A 19,046-nucleotide genomic window follows, 5' to 3' on the forward strand; every position below is an offset into this window, starting at 1 on the left:
TACTTTGGATGTTAGGAAAACTTTGTTATATAACCGCGAATGTTACTCAATCGTTCGAGGTATCTCCCATCAAAATCTTTTGTTGAATTTTTTTTTTTTAATGTTCCATTACACGCAGCAATTAGTCAGTCTTCGCCTACAATATGTTTTTAACATGTTTCGTGCTACGCGACTCATCCGTCATTCGCGATAACCATCAAGTGTAAAATTTTCATTATACGGATAAAGATGTCCTTTGATTCAGTGTTCAAAGCTTGTATGAAGCATTAAAGTACCCAACGTTGGAATTCAATGTTATTGTTGCTTCTTTGTAATCAATTCTATCCTTTAAATGCTATCATATCGTCTTCGTCATCTATTCCTCGTTCAATTTCCTACGATTTCACGCGAATGCGATTAATCTTCGTGCATAAGTATCTTTGTTATTAAATGGTAAAAACCATCGTAATTATCGAAACATCGTTGCCTCGCGTGTCTGCTCATATTAGCGTAGACATTTCTCTTGGCAGCTTGGGTGAATGAATTATAAAAAACTAATACAGTTATTTATTAAAAATTCCGTTGCTTCATACGTTTACTCGTATCACCGTATTACATTTTGTAAATGAACTTTCCTACCTGATGGTACTTAAGGTTAGGATAAAGATAAACGATCCATAGGGAGGCAACGATCGATGGTGTCCCGTCATTTCCATTGGAGCAGGGTGAATCGTTGTGAAAACGAGCACGCTTTACGAGCCCTTCCCCAAGCTCGTGCAAATGGTATACATCTAACGATTAGTCGGCAGAACGATTAACCTAAATTCGCTGCGGGCGCACCTGCACGCGTTGCACGGTTAAGCCGGTCTTTTGTGGTTAATGATACACGCTGTCTTGCAGGCTACGTAACTGCCGCGCGTTCACTTGTTAACATTCACCGACTTTAGGCGAAGGCAGGCGAATCCGGCTAGAACGGAAAATTTGGTTACCTCAGACGAGGTGTGTGCCGTCGTCGTGTTCCGTGTCTCTCATTTCTCAGCCAACATCGGGTTAAGTTCCGCATTATTCCGTCTTATTATCAATTCCAGAATTAATCTCGACGAATATTTCGTAGGGCTCGGCTAACTTCGCTATTGTTTGGAGATTTCGAAGTGCGTGGAATGGAAAACGTATCACAGTGGATGAAAGAAGTCACGTTGCAGAAATTTCAGCAAGTATTCACAGAGTTAAACGGAATTTACTAACGGTGTTTTATCAAAACAGTGTTTCCAAAGTACCGTATTATGCAAAGCTTGCTCAATTTTCTGGCCTTCTTATATCAGAGTCGTATTCCCAAAGTACCACGCCGTATAAAAGTTAGGCGCGTTTTAAATTAAAAGTGTTTTATGCTTTTTACTTAACAGAACCATTTCGTTACGTCCGAAGCATGTAATAAATTGTTATATCGTTCTTTTTTCTTTTTCTACTGACAAATAATCAAACGAACTTTTATCCTTCAAAGTCATATAATAATTTTCAATTCGTAATTTTAATTATTTTGCTAAAATTCTTTAATTTATGTATATTCTTCTTATATATAAATATTATTCATATATATCCAAGGTGTGTGTCGGAAAAATTCATCGTGTTCAACTATCTAAACTGGCGAAACGTCTCGATAAGATATTTCCTCGGTAACAAACTTCATCTCAGACTCGACAATTGTATCTCGATTCGTTAGAAATTCGCGACACCGCAATACAAGACGTATTCAGCCAGTTTGAAGACCTATTCTTATTTCTCAAAAGCAGTGCCGGAATGTCGCAACGTTAACTTCCGCTATAAATTTATCTGGAGTCTCGTTAGTCTCGCTTTGATAAGTTTCCCAACGTAAGCGAGCAGTGACGTTGCAATGCGAAAACAATGTGAAATTGTTAGTATCAGAAGACTTATTTCGGAGACCATACCGAATATTCATTGTCAAAACCGACTTTCAATCGCTCGTGATAACCTACACATTCTCAGGTTCCATAAAAGCGAAAAAATTGACGTTCCGTGCATATTTTTTGATTCGAATTGAGTTGAAAGATTTATTCTCTTTTTCCTGAATTTATGGACGGTTCGATGTATTCTAAGCATCGAGTTCAATAACGTTACGAAAAACTGCAACGATCGACGAGCGGACTTGGCGGAGAAACCGTTTGTTAAAATATCAATACAACGGTATTTTATAAACTTTGTGTATTCGTAGATAACTGGTAACATTGTTTCGACTGTGTGAAGCTCGTAACTTTTTTCGCGCGCGCTAGGAAAAGAACGTTAGTCTGGCGCGAAACGTTTCTTTCTGCGCAGACAGTAAATCCTGTTTTGATTATGACTATTACATCATAGACGCGGAATGGACAACAACACGCGATGCTAGGGAAAGTTTTACAACTCAAGACCGTCTCTCGTTCTTTTCGAATTCTCCTTAAAAAGCTTGGGAACTGTCGCTCCGTAGTTTATTTCGGTGGTCGCCTTGGCTCAGCCTCGCGACGCTAAACTTCCCTTTAACTGTTGTCGTTTCAGCGAGCTTTTATGCCACGTTCTTCGCGTTAGCTCTTGTGGATCTGATGTTTTCTACCGTTCCATTTACGAGGCTGTTATGAGAGACGTGTCTCTAGTCTGTGCAAATTGTTTTTCGTATTTTTAAACGACCCCGACTCATTTTAAGGAGTTACGTTACATATACGCTTATACGTTTATAATTAAAACCAATGGTAGTTTTGTGTTTCGTTACAAATACATATACACATGTATACGTATAATTTCATCGTATAATTTTGTCGGAAGTTTTATGAATTTTAATTCGTAACTGGCGCAGTGTTCTTTTTACTTACGAAATTCAGTATGAAGAATTTTGTAAGGATCAAACGAACGCTATTTTTTAAATATAATGCACTCTATGTGTATTAGTAATCCACGAAGTTTTGTAATAATATCGTGACAATTTATATTTTCAAAATGTTCAACAGTACGTTTTCGACAATAATTAATCCTAGAACACAATTTTAAAATGACTTCATCAGTTTCTAGATTTCAGATCAAAATAAAAGAGTCGTAATCCATTACGACTCTTTTCTCGAAATTCGAGTTATGGAGGGTTTGGAACGAGATAGAGTTGACTGATCCGTGTCGGGTAATGTCACGTACGGGCAGAGGCGAACGAAACTAATGCTTACGATAAAACCGGGTGTCGAGTGCCGCACCGCGCACGTTTCCAACTTACAGAGCCTCGAAAAATACGTGATACATGCCGACGATCAGTCTCGTGATGGATGGCGTTTCGTGGTAACCGTGTGCCAGCCTGTACACCGTAGAAACTTCCGCTTCCTTTCGCGCACGATCCTCACTAAGTTTCCGCGAAATCGTTTCGACGGCGGCGAAATTTCCTTAATTCCCTCTCATGAGCCCCGTGAACTCCCTTCTTGAGGAAAACAGACGTTACAAGAAAGATGCTAATAAATAATAAAATGGGCAGGTTTATTCGGCTTAGGGTTGTTTTATGATTGAAATTTTTAAAGGAACACAGGCATGTTTGACGAAATAATAGCTCGTTTTAACGAGTAATCTTTCTCTGGCAGCGCTGAATTTCGAAAGTTCGAAATCCTGTTTAAACGAGGGTGATTTAAAGAGAAACGGCATGAGAATACTTTTAAGAAAAGTTAGGGTTGAAAAGATAGTGAAAAAGTATATCGAATTAGCAATGATTGTTAAGAAAATCGATTGTTCTTTCGAATTTGCGTTAATTGGTCAAGTAAAACTTGTTGAATTCTTCCAGCTTATAATTAGCCTCGGAAACTAAAGCTGAAATGTAAATTTCGATAATTTAGACAGAAGAAAAACATTTAACACGCACAAAGTTCTACTCTGGCCATTTGCTATTAGACTGATAGATTGCGGCTTAATAGAAGATTTTTATATAACCTCATGTACTTTTAACTCTGGAAAAACATACAATGTTTCCAACGGTTTAACGATTCAGACTAATATTACGCATTCTTAATATCGTAAAATACAGAACGATTATTCCATTCCAACCTAGTTTTCTAAAACTATAATCTTAAACCTAACTCTGCAAGTCTACACCTTTATCCCTTTATATCTTCTAAATCGTTAAATTTTACGTGCGAAATTCCAAATAATCCAGCGCGAAAATACCACCTTCGGTCTTGTACCACGCGGATATTCGGAAGTTTCCTCGAGAGACTATCGGCAGGAGTTGGACAGAGAGGCGATAACGCGATGATGTATGTTCGTGGCCCTGCCTACGACGCGCCTAACGCCTAAAATATGGCGTAGGTAAGGCGCGAGTCCGGTCCGGCCCACATCCGCACATCTCGTTCGCGGGTCGCGGAAGTCGCTGCTTGCAACTGCAACCGGCGGCGGCAGGAAAGAAGCTCGGCTGGCCCGGTGTCGGTGAAGTTCGCACGGAGGAAACAGACTGTGGAGAAGGAAGAGAGAAGCGTGCACGTCGAGTCGGGAAGACGAAGAAGAAGGCGGAGATGGAGTCGTGTGGGTACCCGGATCCGATGGCGCATGCGGTTCGCAGAACCGATCGGGAGAACCGGTTTTAGGACGTGTTTCGCGCCGTATATGCACGCCGGATCGTCGATAATGGACGGAAGAGCTGTCCGCCGACGGTGCCTCTCGTCTCTTTTTTTGCAGCTGAAACGCAAGCGGGAGACTCGTAATAATCCGCAGATGCGACTAGAATTCGATCTCCCGTGAGCATCGAGCCCCTGTCTCGGCCACGTCTTGTCCACCGGGACGAAGAGGAAAGATCGTTTCTTTGGATGGCTGGCTGGTCGCGACGACGACGATGACTCATCCCGTAGACCCATTTCTCGTGTTTACGGTGCGTAGGTTCGACGCGTTCCTTCGGTTCTTTCATCTTAGCGTTCCTGAAATGATAAGTATTGTTGGGTGTACTGCTTTTTCTATACATGTAATAAGTAGCTGGTTAGTTTCGCATGTTAACTATTTTTTGGTTCTAAAGATTAAATATACGATTTCTTATATGTTTTAAGATTGAAGGGGTTGCTGCAATGGGAAGATAACTACATTTTCCAGTAATTTGAGTAACTTAATAAAAACCAATTGATTAATTTACCTTTCTTTCATTCTATTTTATAGTTTTATAATGGTAATGATAGTCATTAATGGAGCGAAACGTGTGAAATTTGTTCGATCCATGGCTTAAAATAAAATCGTGGAATGTATAGATCGATTGTTCCTCGGAGATAAATTCGAATGATTAGGAATATGTATATGATTAATTATCGATATATCTCTAGCTTGGTAGAAATCACTTGTTACGTTAACTGATCCTAATAGATCGATTGATCAACCTGACAAATAACCACATAGCCCGAACGCGGTTTATTGATTGAAAACTAACTATAATTGCTCGCCGCTTAATTAACTAGAAAACCTTGAGCGTTTCTTGATTAATTCATTCGTTTGTAATATTAACTACAATCAGCCATCATTAAGCTTATATTAGCTGCAAACGTATTATTATAAAGAATGCTACTTTCATCGTAACAAAAACTACGATATATACATCCTCGAATTATAAAGTAACTTATCAAGAGGATTATAGTTACACGAAAGTCCAGGAATCGATTGGTTTCTGACTAAATTTATTGGATAATTGGTTTGTTAGACAACATCCTAATTTGCAACAGCATCTGGAGAAGAAACTTCGGCAACGACGTAGTGGTATTTGCTATAAGATCTTTGATCCACCACAGCATTTATGTAGAACCCTCGTAGCTAATCTCAGCGTTAGCTTCTAAATGAACCGCATCTTTGCCTTGCTACAGATACAATGGCTACGAATATTATTGGCACGTGGCCTTATTTCTCAATGAAATATTTTTTTATTATGTTCTACATTTCATTTTCAATCGCCAGCTCACGAAAGTATTTAGACACTGCTAAAATTTGTAAATGTGTCATAGAATGCATACAATATATGCATATGTACATAGAAAATTTGTCTGTAGTCAAATTTTTAGAAATTTTGGATGAAAGAATTACTAGATGATACGGAATTTAATATAGAAGGACCTAATTGATTAATATGTAAATGTTATGATGGATATAAAGATATGGCAATATTTTTGTAACCATTGTAGAAAATGGAAATTGCAAAACGTTATGAATAATAAATTTCGATTTCCACCGGAACGTTAGGTCGATGATAAGTTTTGAAAAATGTAGTCGTTGCATATCCGTGAATTTCGCGTACTTTTCAATGTGGTATCTCTTACCTGCGTTTTTCAGAACCACTGCAAGTGGCTGCTTTGATTTATATCGGCGTTCCCGTCTGCACGAAGGAAAATGGGTCAGATAAAAGTTACATAGTTTCAAAAAGGACGCAAAATGGATGAAATAAAATCTTTCTGAGTAGAAGCTCATGGTTTGCGTCTTTTTTTTACAAGATCCTCTGGATAATACAAGGGTAGATGGAGAGAAATTTTGAGTAAGAGATGCGAAGTAAAACATATCCATGCAATAACGTGGGAAATTGGATAGTGAAACATAGATTTATACATTGATTTATACATTAGTTACGTGAAACCTCCTGTTGGAAATGAAAGATGATTTTATCTTTCGATGGAACGTTGAAAACTTTGTAAGTAAACCTTCACAGCGACGTATAACAGACGCGATACATCAGAAAACATATATTTTAAAAATGAGCTTTTACATCATTGTAGAAGCTTTCAAAGTATATCGCTCGACCTATTTTAAAAGATTCATTTTATTTTTGAAATCATATACTCTTCTTTCGAATTAAGGTTTGGCACTTTTATAAAAATCGTTAATTAGCTGAAATTACTTTTCTGCAATTGAAATTCTGGTTAGAATTATGCAATTAATAATGTATCGTGAAGCTTCTCCGTAATAAATCTGCTCGTTTGGCTAAGGATCGTAAAAGAAGATTAAGCCCGCTTCTAATTTCATGATATAAACCAAGCTTTCAATTTAGTTTCAGATATGCATCCACCGTAATCCGTTAAAAGATATAATAATCGATGCAGCGCATATTTTCAAGCTTTCTTAATAATTTTTAAAATGACAAAAATTGCCGAGGAATGGAATCGCAGAGCGAACGTTAGCAGCCGGATAACATGACCGAGCTCGTGCTACACGAGAGAAAAATTAATATCCAACGAGATAAGCGGCAGGAAAATATAGAACGGCGATAAAACTGTGGCAAACGTTCTTTGGCACTTAATGTCCGGCGTGTAATTTACCACGAGTTCGAGGTAGTTAACTTCCACTTTGAAGTACGCTGGCCCGGGAAATTAGCTATAAACTCGAGTTTATCTGTAAACTTTTCTAGTGGTAAAACCCACCACTAAGGCGAATAATAAATACATTCTCCCGGTAATTATTATTTTTAATTAAGCGTCGCGACGCTGCGGCGAGGCGGCGACGAGTGAGAAAATTTCGTCGAAGACTGTAATTAAACGCGGAAAAAAGCATTTTTGCTTAAGGTGAATTAAGGAAGATTGGATATTTTATCAACATTACGGAAGTTAAACAATCTATCAATTAAAATTTCTAATTTCAACGTAAATATATTTTTGGCTTGTGCATTTAGTAGGTGCATCGAATTATGTTGTTCATATTTTCTTCGTATATATATTCGTATAATATTATTTCCAGATACACAAAACGATGTCTGACTGACGTTACAAATCTACTTTAAGCGCACTGTTCTGCAATTAACAACTGTATTTTCGGACACGGAATCTTGTTCGTGGCATGGATTATGGATCAAATACGACAAAAGCAGACTATTTATATCAAAGTACGATCTTAACTTTATATGTATATGCTACTTGAGACATAGTGTTCAAGCAGCAAATCACTAGTCCCAAGAGAAGATTCGTAATAAAAGTAGTTCAAATGACACGTGAAATTGCCAGACGAAGCTAAATAACTTACGAATCGACTACGAGTTAAGAGCATTCGTAGATTTTTCTTTTTCTGCCGTTTCTCATCCGCAAGAACACGTATCCTGGTTACGGTACTATCCTCTCGCGAAAACTGCTAACACGTATATAGTCGAAGGAAACGTGGACGCGCGGCTCGCATATGAAACTGTCGAGACACGTGGAACACTAATTCAACGCACGTGTCACCTCCTGACATCGCGGCACGTGCAAGTTCTTCCGTGACCACTGTATGTGAACATTGTGAAGCAACTTGCCGACACGCGATAAATTTCGTCGTTTGCAACATCCTCGCGAATTGTCCCGTGCCAATGACACGCTACAACGCTGGATATTGCGCTAGCCGAAGGAAACTAGAACTCTATTTAATCATATATGTTCCCTTAATCGTGACATTAATCAAAATTGAATTATGGTGTTATGGTTGATCTTGAAACTTATTATTTTATGACTGATGAAAATTCGAACATGCAAGAAAAATTCATCGACTGCGTCAACTATTAAAGTGAGAAACTTCTAGAAAATAGAATCCATATTTCGATTTTTAACACGGTCAAGGTAATCGGAACGTCGACTTTGCTTTCGCTATAATTACAGCTCGTGTATTTTACTCATGGACATTAATCGTTAGTTCTCCAGCGCGAGTTCTCCAATTTCGAAACTGTAAGGTTTTCATGCACTCGAACTTGGCTCGATCGCCTTCACGGCCAAAATCATTCAAAGTCTCGAAAGGCCTCGCATGTGTCGTCTGTGCTCTCGAAAGCCGTGTAATTATGCTAAATGAACGGTCACGCGGAAATCGAGACAGGAAAAAAATCGATAAGTACGTAATGACGCGTTGCAAACTGCGTACCGTCAATTATCAGTAATACATTTGCGTATCGATACGTCACGTGAAACTATTTTTGTCTCAGCGGTTGTTTTCGACTTACGAAGGCCGCCTTCCCTCTTACTTTTACCTCGAAATTAAAACCAAGATGCATTATGTCCTGTAATATTAAACTGTTCATGGTTAATCTCGAGAAAAGGAAATTGTGTCCAGAAGGAGCAAACCGATAGAAAAATATTGAATTTGGTGTTGGCTCGGTGAACCGCGGTTTGGGTTATACTCGTTTTGCCGCATGAACGCGTGAGAAAAGTCTGCGACATTCAGAAATCGTCGGGAGTTATACATCATCCGCGAATGATAGCGCCGTGCCATGAAAGTTATTCGTTTCAATGCGTACATTCATGGTCGTGGCTCAAAGCACCGACATATTCCGCCTGCTTTTTCCACGCGATCTCTGTCTGTACCGAACGAATTATACTTACGAATTTTCCGTAATTTACAGAAATCAATAAACAAAATATATATTGACGAATTAGAATTTGCATCGTGCTTTATTTTTATTGTGGTGTAACTTTATTAAAAAAGAATATATAATATTCGATATATAATAATAATATGTTCGATATGTTCAATGTATTCGATAGAATTCGATATACTCTTTTTTTTATCGAGTTTTTATCGAATATTATATTGTTAAAAATACTTTAACATTATAACAGAAATAAACACGATTCTTAAAATTACGTGTTTTCTCATCTTGAAAAGAATGGATATTTATCTGGAAACTTTCTCATTTCTTTCGACGGATTTTATGTACACTGAGATTTCTTCATATCTCCTTTATGAAATGTTCCTATCTTGCGAACAGCTTTCATTCAGATCCGGTGGATTCTTGCTCACAAGAATTTTCGCTTTCCTCGGCAACTATCAATGGCGAATAACTTTAATGGAAGTTGTTCATCATCGCACGATACGCCTCATCGTGGCAAGATCGCTCGTGATCGGATACCTAATCGAAAGTCACGGCACGTTTTCCAGCCAGATCGGCATCAAGCTATTTCGATCGCGATCATCGAACCGCATACGGTCAACAATGACCCTGTTGAGGTTTTCTGTCCATGAAACGAAACATTTCACGTTCTTCGCGTAAAAGGAGGACATTCATACTCGTTGAGACTTTCTTTTACGGACGTAACATTCTACAAGTCGAAAGTGAATAAATATAGCGGAAATTTGTTAATTTTTAAATATCAAAATTATTTTTAAACGTGATAACTTATCTGAATTATTATTATTATTATTTTTTTTTTTTTTTTTTTTTGGTCAATGTAAAAATTTTAAATTTTAGAAGTAGCTTAATGATTATAAACCGAGATCTCCGAGTATTTAACTTAATTAAAATGAGTTAAGAAATAAGAATAATTATATTTCGGCGATATAGGCGAATCAGAGAACATCGTAGCTTATAAACAATTTCACGACGTTCGTCGTAATTAAAACGAAAATATAAACGTGATTGAATTAAGACTGAAGCAAATCGCGAAACGCTTTTCGTCGTCTCGTTGTCGTCGTCGTCGTCGTCGTCGTCGACGTAGCTTCTAAATAATTTCAGTTGCCTCGCGCGAGCAGTAGTTGCGTTTCATTCGCCTTTGTCGTGTTTAATTCTCGACGAGGCTGAAGAAATCACGGAATCCCATCAGCGCTTGCCAGGGCGAAATTCAATTCGCTGAAAGAACTTTCATTAAGACAGAAATTAAAACGAATCCAATAAAACCCGATTAAGTATTAATTGTTTCATTCGACTATTTGCCGACGGCCAGCAAGAATTCTTCACGGCCACGCTCGACAGTTAATTTTGTCTGCTGCAGCTTCCAGCAGATGCGACCATGACTTTTTAATGTTTCCTTCGGAACGCTAATTGGAAATGAATTTACAACGCGAATGAAGCGTTTGTTGTTTTTGAGACGTTGAGCGTCAAAACTTGAATATTTTATTCAGTTATAATTTATATATAATATAATGGTTTTAAAAGTTAAAAGTAAACGTTACCTGATCGCAGCGTAAAGTTTTAACAATGATAAATATTGTAATAAATATAAATTTAAATATAAATTATAATATTTGAGATTTTAGTATCGAGGAAATATTTACGGAACATGTTTTCCTTAAGCTTTAGGTAGATAGAAAAATTGCAAGAGAAGAGAGATTAGCCCTATAAAGCCCAATTTCAAATTTCATGGTTATTTTAGTTCACTGAATCTTTCGAAGCATGTATACGTTGATCAATTTGAATCGATTTTCGATCTGATGCAACTCTTGACAAATATGTTCGTGCACCTGCTGAATCCACTAGGATTACTCCGCATCCCGAAGTGTGTATTTGTATTACAACGTACCCTTGATACTCGCATTCGTTCGGTATTTATTCATATTTCCAACGCAATGCAATCGTATTTGATCCGTATTTTCGTGCGTACCATCAACAATGGATTGGTAGATAAGACGATTAAGATGGTCGCTGTAAATTACGGCCGCTTTGATTTTACGTGAATGAGGTGCGATTTCACGACGTGAATGATGAAGCAAATATTTGTTTCTCCGCGAGCTCTTTCCGCTTATGAACAATTGAAAAATATCGTAATTCTTTAAGGAAATTTTGGGATTTTCGAAAGCAGAATTAAATAAATTTAATAGGATTAAATATGTAATTTTTAAAATACCTACATGTAAATTTATTTTTTCCAATCATCTAATAGATGATATCATAGAACGTACACGTCCGCTTGTTATCGTGTCCAGCGATATCCTCCAGCAAATAACGTAACTCGTTCACTAAGTTTTCTTAATTAACTGGATTTTTCAAAGAAACTGCATCGTTTGCTTGTGAACAGGTTCTAGAAGGCGCGAGCAACTTTGTAAACAGAATTCTGCCAACTACTTGTTAAACGGTTGATGAAACACACGCAAAAGAAGTGCAATTGCAGTTTTCTCTCATTGCCTTTCCTCTTTCTGTTTCTTTCGTTTTTCATTCGCATCGTTAGAGAACTTCCAGCGATTCAATTCCTCCATAAAACCTCAAGTATTAAAGTGTCTTCCGCGTAAGAAACAGTTCATTTTTTGATAAATGCAGTATATTTCTCGTATCTTACGAGATTATGAACTTCCCCCAACTTTTACTCGTCTCATGAAACGGCTCTTGATTGTTCTCGAATTAAATTTAACAATATTATAGAGAAATTAGAATTTGTTTGTATAATTTTCTGTTATAAATATGGCAATTTAGTATAAAACTGTTTTATGCACGAATGAATACATTTCATTAGCCCTCTGTAACTAGCATTTCGTTTGCATACGAGGGGAACAGGTTATAATTCGTTACGATTCGTTCGTTTAATTCAAAATTTAATATCAACTATGCAAGTAGCAATTGTGGCAAATAAGTGATTTCTATCAAATGTTCAAGTACAGTATTGCATTAATAAAATGTATAATAGTACAATGGTAGGCAAATAAACTGACATTAAAGCATAATTAATACACAATTATACAATTTCTGTATCACATAGCGTTATAATCTTTGAATTAATGTCTAAAACATACTTTAATCGCCAGCCATTTAATATTGCTCTAATTAAAAAATATACAAATATAGAAATAATCTCCTATAAACATTGTTTACGAAACATAATGTACAACGTAAGAAATTGTATAAAATATCAAATAATCGAACCACAGATTTACGGTATATATTCACCCCTTATTTCAAACCCTTCAACAGCACACTCTGACCCAAATACAAACGAAACTCAGTACGCTGTAATCTCGATTCGTCGAATCCGTAGAAGTTCCTGATTTATTCGGTACGGTTCGCAGCTTCCGTGTCAACAGAAATCAGCAAGCCTGAAGTTTTTATCGGATTCTAGCTATCGTTGCGGGTTAGGTCGACGGGGATAGCCTATATTCTAGTTACTGTAAAATCGAGAAACCGACTGGGAATCACGTTGCGGCGGCACATCGAGACATCACTCAGAACAGTGTTAATTAACGAGGTTCTAGGTCGTTTTGCGCGAAAGCATCGCCTGTCTGTCGGATGTGCTCGGGGAACAATCACAGTTGCCAAAGTTCAAGCTAATCAAGTTGCACAGTTTACAGGTCGGTGATGAAGCGACAGCAAGGACTTTGACTAATTCATCACCGTACGTTGAAATACTTCGCTCGTGGACTATTCGGACCGTTTCGATTATCGTGAATGTTCTTTCCTCTCTTGGCAAATGATACATAATTCGTTCTAGAAAATATGTATATGCACAACGAAGGTAGTAAAACTTCAGTGAAGTCGAAGACGAAGTTCGAGTGGATCGTGCGTGACTAGAGTTCGTTAGCTAGAAACTTTACAATCCGAAGTCGATGGAGCACGTACCTTTTCTTTACACTGACAGCAATAACGAGTTGGATGGTTTAGTGTCACGAAACGGTGTATTCATCGGATCAGATGACACGTTGCTCGTAAAAATTAAGATTTATTTTTCGGTTATGCATTGTTTTAGGTGCTTGTACGTTCTTATAGCGTTTACGAAGTGTTCGATAACTTTGATTTATAGACATTATCTTGTTGATATCTTCTTTCGATTACAAATAGATTAATGCAGACGTAAATGACTGTATAACGCATTATCTCGGAAAGTCAGAAGTTAACGCAACATTGTTGTATAATCTTCGGAGGTTATTCAAAGATACGTATTTTATTTGACATCAGAAGGCACTATTTTAAAGACACTAGGAGTTTCAACATTGAATTCGTTCTAAAGAAAACTCTTTCTATTTCGTAATCTGTCATTTCACTTATCGCACTTCTACTCAACAATTTCAGGGACGATACAACACATATAGGTTATCTTCTGAATAAATTTAGCAACAAAAGAAGTCTTGTGATAGAACGTTTACGTATTAGGTTGTCCGAAAAGTGTCTTTCTTTTACAGACACGTCTTTCACAACGCATCTTTATACAAACATGAAACCTAATCTGTCGAACGTTGTGATCTTTATTTTAATAGAACAAAATGGATCATACGTAATTCGACAAAATAATATAAAACGGAAAATGTGCATCCATTATTTCCTTATAAAACGAAAGAATCTTTTCGGACGACCTAATACAAGCAATCCCGTTGCATTGCTCGGAATTAGCGTAAACATTTTCTCTTAGTCACGTCACTGCAACTCGCATTTAATTGGTTTCTCGACAGGGTCGTGAATTTTTTCGGTCATGCGATAATCAGCGAACTTTTCGAGTGGGGTAAACGACGAATAGCACGGTTGGCTAATAATTAATTAGGAAACGGTCGATGCTCGATGATTGGGTCGGTGATCGCGTTATGGGTATCGCGGCGTAATCATCCGAAAGCATTAGGAGCATGCGAATAAGCACGGTATTATCCAGGCTAATGGGAATAAAATTATTGTTCCTGTGAGTCGATCGACCGTTCCAGCTAACGTCGCTGGTTTGTTGTTTGGCCTCGTTTGCGATGGTCGATTTCAGCCTTCGACGATCGCCGCCGATAACTGAATGATCTTCATGGTGTGTGATTTTCAGCTCGCCTTTGGGTTTTTAACATCGAATTACCATTTTTGATGGACCGCGATAAACTTTGTGATCGTTTTTGCGGTTTTAATGAATCTGTAAATCGGTGTTCCTGTTTCATATTGAAATTATAGGTTCTCTCGTACGGGAAACTATTAGTATTATCACAGTAGGTTATTATAATCCGGGTTCATACTGGATGTTACACTAGCATTATCAAATTTCCTTTTTCTTTTATCTTCCAAGAACATTGTAACAAATTTTTAACATTGCCAGGAAACTTCCTCGTAAAATAAAAACTTTGTCGTTCTTAGAAATACATTATTCGTAAATTTGTTATTTTCTATCTCTTTAACTACACGTTTTCGTTATATTTTGTCTTTCAATTACGACTCATCGATACATACATACATATTCCCACTTAATGCAATACATCGTGACCAGAGCACATTAAATTTCCCATTTCCTGATGAGCTCAAAACAGATTAAAATCGGTTAATACTCAGTCAACTACTCGAATTATAAATTATTTCCTTGACTCGTTAAATCGCGAACCGCAGTTAATTTCACGATTGGCCGATATATCCGACATACATTATCGAATTAAAGTAACTCTTTTTCTAGCACCCAGCAGCCACGAATTGTTTCTCCATTAAATTATCGCTGTACACTAATCCAAAGCGATCGATGATCGAGTAAGATAAGCCTGCACACGGAATGTCGCGCGTTACCAACCTGAATCGACTATGTTTTTTCGCGTTTTCCATTTAACAAACTGAAACACGAGGAGCCACGGTACTGTTCGCCAGATAGGAGAGGCGAGGCTCGGTATATCATTGAAATAGCGCCAAGACAGAAACAGTAGGAAAAGGATTTCCAGATAAAAATTCAATTAAAACGAAATCCTTGGCCAGCAGTTGTTCTTGAAACGTTGCAAATAAAAATTCGATTGCATCGTGTTATTAGGATGCATTTAGAAGGCTCGCCGAGAAAATAGCTCGAGTGTATCTTTCTCTAAGAACGACATAAATAATACGGGAAACGATACATAGGTCTTGTATTTATCTACAGAAAATTTTTACAAATGTTTCTTTATTATATTAACGACATTTAATTTCTTAATACTTAAAAACGTACAGAGATATTTTTATTAAAATTTCATTAATTTTTCCCGCAATTCTTTCAAATTAAAGATCTTATCTTAATAATAATAAAAGATTGGTATCATAAACCGATTGTCTCGAGTATATCATCGAACAATAAGCAGTTTGAACGTATCATCAATTTTAATAGAACAGCCTACACAGACGGAAATCATATTCTATCGGTGTCACATCGTACTGTATCCTGCTCTCTAGTTTCTCGGCTTTTATTCATTTGTCTCGCATAATTGCCACAAGACAATCGATGTATCAATCTAATAATAAATTCAGTCGCTTCAGTGGCGTAAAATGATCGTGAAAAAATACAGTAGATTGAAAATATATTTACAGTTACGGAAACGATCTTCGTAACGTGGTCGACTGCTTTTACAAGAGGAAAAATCGACGAGGACGGTGAAGGAGGACGAAATTGGAATTCAATCGAGACACCGGTGAAATCTTCACAATTGAAAAGTACATCGGGAAATATAATACTAATTGGATTGTTACCGGGATTGTATCGCGCAAACACAGTCGTCGCCAATAAAATCAATCTAAAAGCAGTTACGATTTTCGTCGCTTAATAACGTCGATTGATTTTACTTTTATACATATTTTTTCTGTTTCCCCTGTTGAAGTTCAGCGGAACTGGTATTCGGCCGCACTTTGACGAGGCAATAAACGTAACATATAATCGGAAAGTTATTTGTTTAAAGGTTTGATTCTTTGTTAAATTTTATACAAGTTGCACATATTTCATCTGATATTTCTGATAATAATGCGGTATCGACGAGATATGAGATATTACTCATTCAAACAAAGAAATTGATACACGATAAGATGAAGATTGATCCGTGATCACAATTAAAATAAAGCTGATTAGTTGTACTATTGGTACGGCTAGTCGACGTACAAACTGATTTCGACGTTCCAATGAACGAAGTAATTTACGAATAACGTCGATACTTCTAAAAATAATACACTGAGAAAATAATATTCAGATCGATCAATTAGCAAAATTACTTGTAGAAATACAAGATTTGCTGAAATATTGCATATTCCGTTTGTTCATGATGTTTCAAAGAACAATTCTTTATTCTTTTTCCGAAGGCTAATTTCTCCAGACTAATATTACCTTAAAGCAATATTTTATTTGCAATTTTTTTCATCAATTTACATTACCAAATGCTGCCTTTTAACATTACCAGTATAAAAGGGAATTCTAGAAAACCATCATTATTTCCACCATTTAGATCTTACAAATTCATGAAATTTAAAAAACCTAAAACATGTATAATATTATAACAAGCCACTGTTTGATCATTAACGGATTAATCTTTTTTCCCCTATCTTCCATAGTAGTAAAAATAATTTAGATACGCAACAAGCGAGACTCCCTTTAGGGAGACATTCGCTTGTAGAACGTGAGCATCATGTTATTCGAAACAAAGGTGTAAAACAGAAGATAGAAGGCTTGACCGAAGTATCTGTGAAGGCATCCTTTCGCGTGTAAATCACACAGGCGCTTGGGTAGGCGAGTTTGCGCGTCACAAAGCCCGAACTTTTACGTTTATTTCCCATCGGCGAAGTAGCCGTTTCCTTTGCCTTGCAACCGAGGGCTAGCAGCCGAGAAAATTGTTTCTCCGATTGCTGGCGTCGAATTCGACTTTGTCAGCCACTCGAATAGTCTACATAAGCTGGCAGCCGAGCAAAAGGGTAGTCGGGCTTGGATGCCTTCGACGTGAAACTTCTCCGACGCCAAAGAGGAATTCGCGACGTTCCTTTGCGCGTATTCGATATAGATACCTCTTTTCCTCCTTATTACCATCGCCACTCACCATCTCCCTCTCGCACGTGTATTTATCAGAATGGAAGATCCGAGACTGTTTTATCGCGTGTATCAGTGTCGCTGTGCATCGAATTGAAATTCAATTAGCGCCCGGTTTTCCCCTCGTTTGCACTGAAAACGAGATCCAGATGGGCGCGATCAGTCGTGTTAATTCCGTATTAACGTGTTGGCGCGAAAGTACGGGTCGTACTGGCTGGTTTTTCGTTTTGATTAGCGTAGGTGGACCTTTGTCCTCTGTCTCGCGAAGGATCACGTGAAATGAAAGATTAGTGAGATTAGCTATATTTGGAATGGGAGAGTTAGACACGAACCACTTCGAAAACATGCTTCTCTATAAATTCAAATGCATAGAATAACGACAATTACAAACATTGTTTCTAAAAATGTTCCTTTAAAATTTGCGAAAATCAGACTTACAGAATATCATTAGCGAAATTTTACAAGTTGCTTATAATACGCTGAGTAATAGTGCGAATAATTTTTCTTGTATAACAATAATAATTTTGGTAATAAATTAAATGAAATTTTGCTAGCAAATATTACAAACCGGGAATTGTCTGATTATTTTATCCGATATAAAATTGTAGAATTATAAAAAAAAGTCTGTAACTCGTACCCTGCAAGTTATCAATTTACCACTATTATCAGTTGGTAAATTATTGTATTAACGCTGAACATCTACATGCAAGGAATTAACAAATAAAGCAATGATTGAGTGAATTGCGATAGAATAAAGAAAGATTCGTTTCCTCAGTCAATAACGATAGACGATGGAATCCCGACCTTTCCCTGTTGTTTCGCTTGGTAATTGAATTTTTCCCGCTGCAAAGAGAGACGTAAGGCAGTACACGCGAACGTTACGTAACATCGGATACAATGTGTATACAGTGGGTTTGAGCGTTGCAGACTGACCGAATCGGCAAACCAATAATTTCAGTTGGCGTAAATGTTTACGGACGTGGATAGGTAAGCTGCATTAAATCGTACTAGTCCAATGTGGTAACCCGCGAGTGTGACGTCGCATCCGGACCAGGATAATTCGTAGCTGGAATGTTGAGCGGTACAGATCACCCGAAGATCAACAGTGTACAGAATTACGATGTTAGCGTACTTGAGTAATATTGAAATCGAAACGTTTGTTTAACGTTTTCTATTTGTTCAGACTTATTACAGCAAATAATATTTTAATATTATCAATATTTTAGTAGCACGGCGAGCAATATTTAAAAAAATTTTTTTAAATATGAAAGAAGAAGCACATATTTAGCTCCAAAATTAAACAAAAAGACAATTTTGGTAACATGGGGCAAATTGATAACATACGACATTTTAAAACTGTTTCTCTCTAAAAGATACGTTATAGATACCTCATCAGCATAAGAAGCTGTAATATTTTTACGGTCAATATTTCTTTAATATCATAAATATATATATATATAAAAATGAGAACAAAAATTCTGACTTCATTTTCCTATGAAACTAAAGTCTTATCTCCCACTTCTCGGGGAAACGGGGTTGATTACTATAAAAAAGGTGGTAGGATCGATAAGAGAGTTCGATCTCGAAACGCGTAGCGAAACGTTGGTCTGCGTCATGGAGGAAACAAATTGAGGACGATAGATAGAAGCGGCGGACCACTGTCAGGATGGATAGTCACTTAAATAAAAACAGCGA

General features: G+C 37.2%; 1 protein-coding gene and 1 long non-coding RNA gene across 9 annotated transcripts in view; one reads left to right on the forward strand and one right to left on the reverse strand.

Moving 5' to 3' along the window:
- The window catches only part of LOC100650960 (fat-like cadherin-related tumor suppressor homolog), a 499,821-nt gene that overhangs the window by 183,498 nt on the left and 297,277 nt on the right, over positions 1-19,046 (forward strand). The window lies entirely within an intron of this gene.
- LOC125385333 lies at positions 2,185-8,197 on the reverse strand. Its single transcript, XR_007224448.1, has 2 exons — positions 7,963-8,197; positions 2,185-4,901 (listed from the first exon to the last, which is right to left on the reverse strand). It is a non-coding gene; the product is annotated as an uncharacterized LOC125385333 (long non-coding RNA).

This window comes from Bombus terrestris, chromosome 6, assembly GCF_910591885.1.
Source record: "Bombus terrestris chromosome 6, iyBomTerr1.2, whole genome shotgun sequence".
Taxonomy (NCBI): Eukaryota; Metazoa; Arthropoda; class Insecta; order Hymenoptera; family Apidae; genus Bombus; species Bombus terrestris.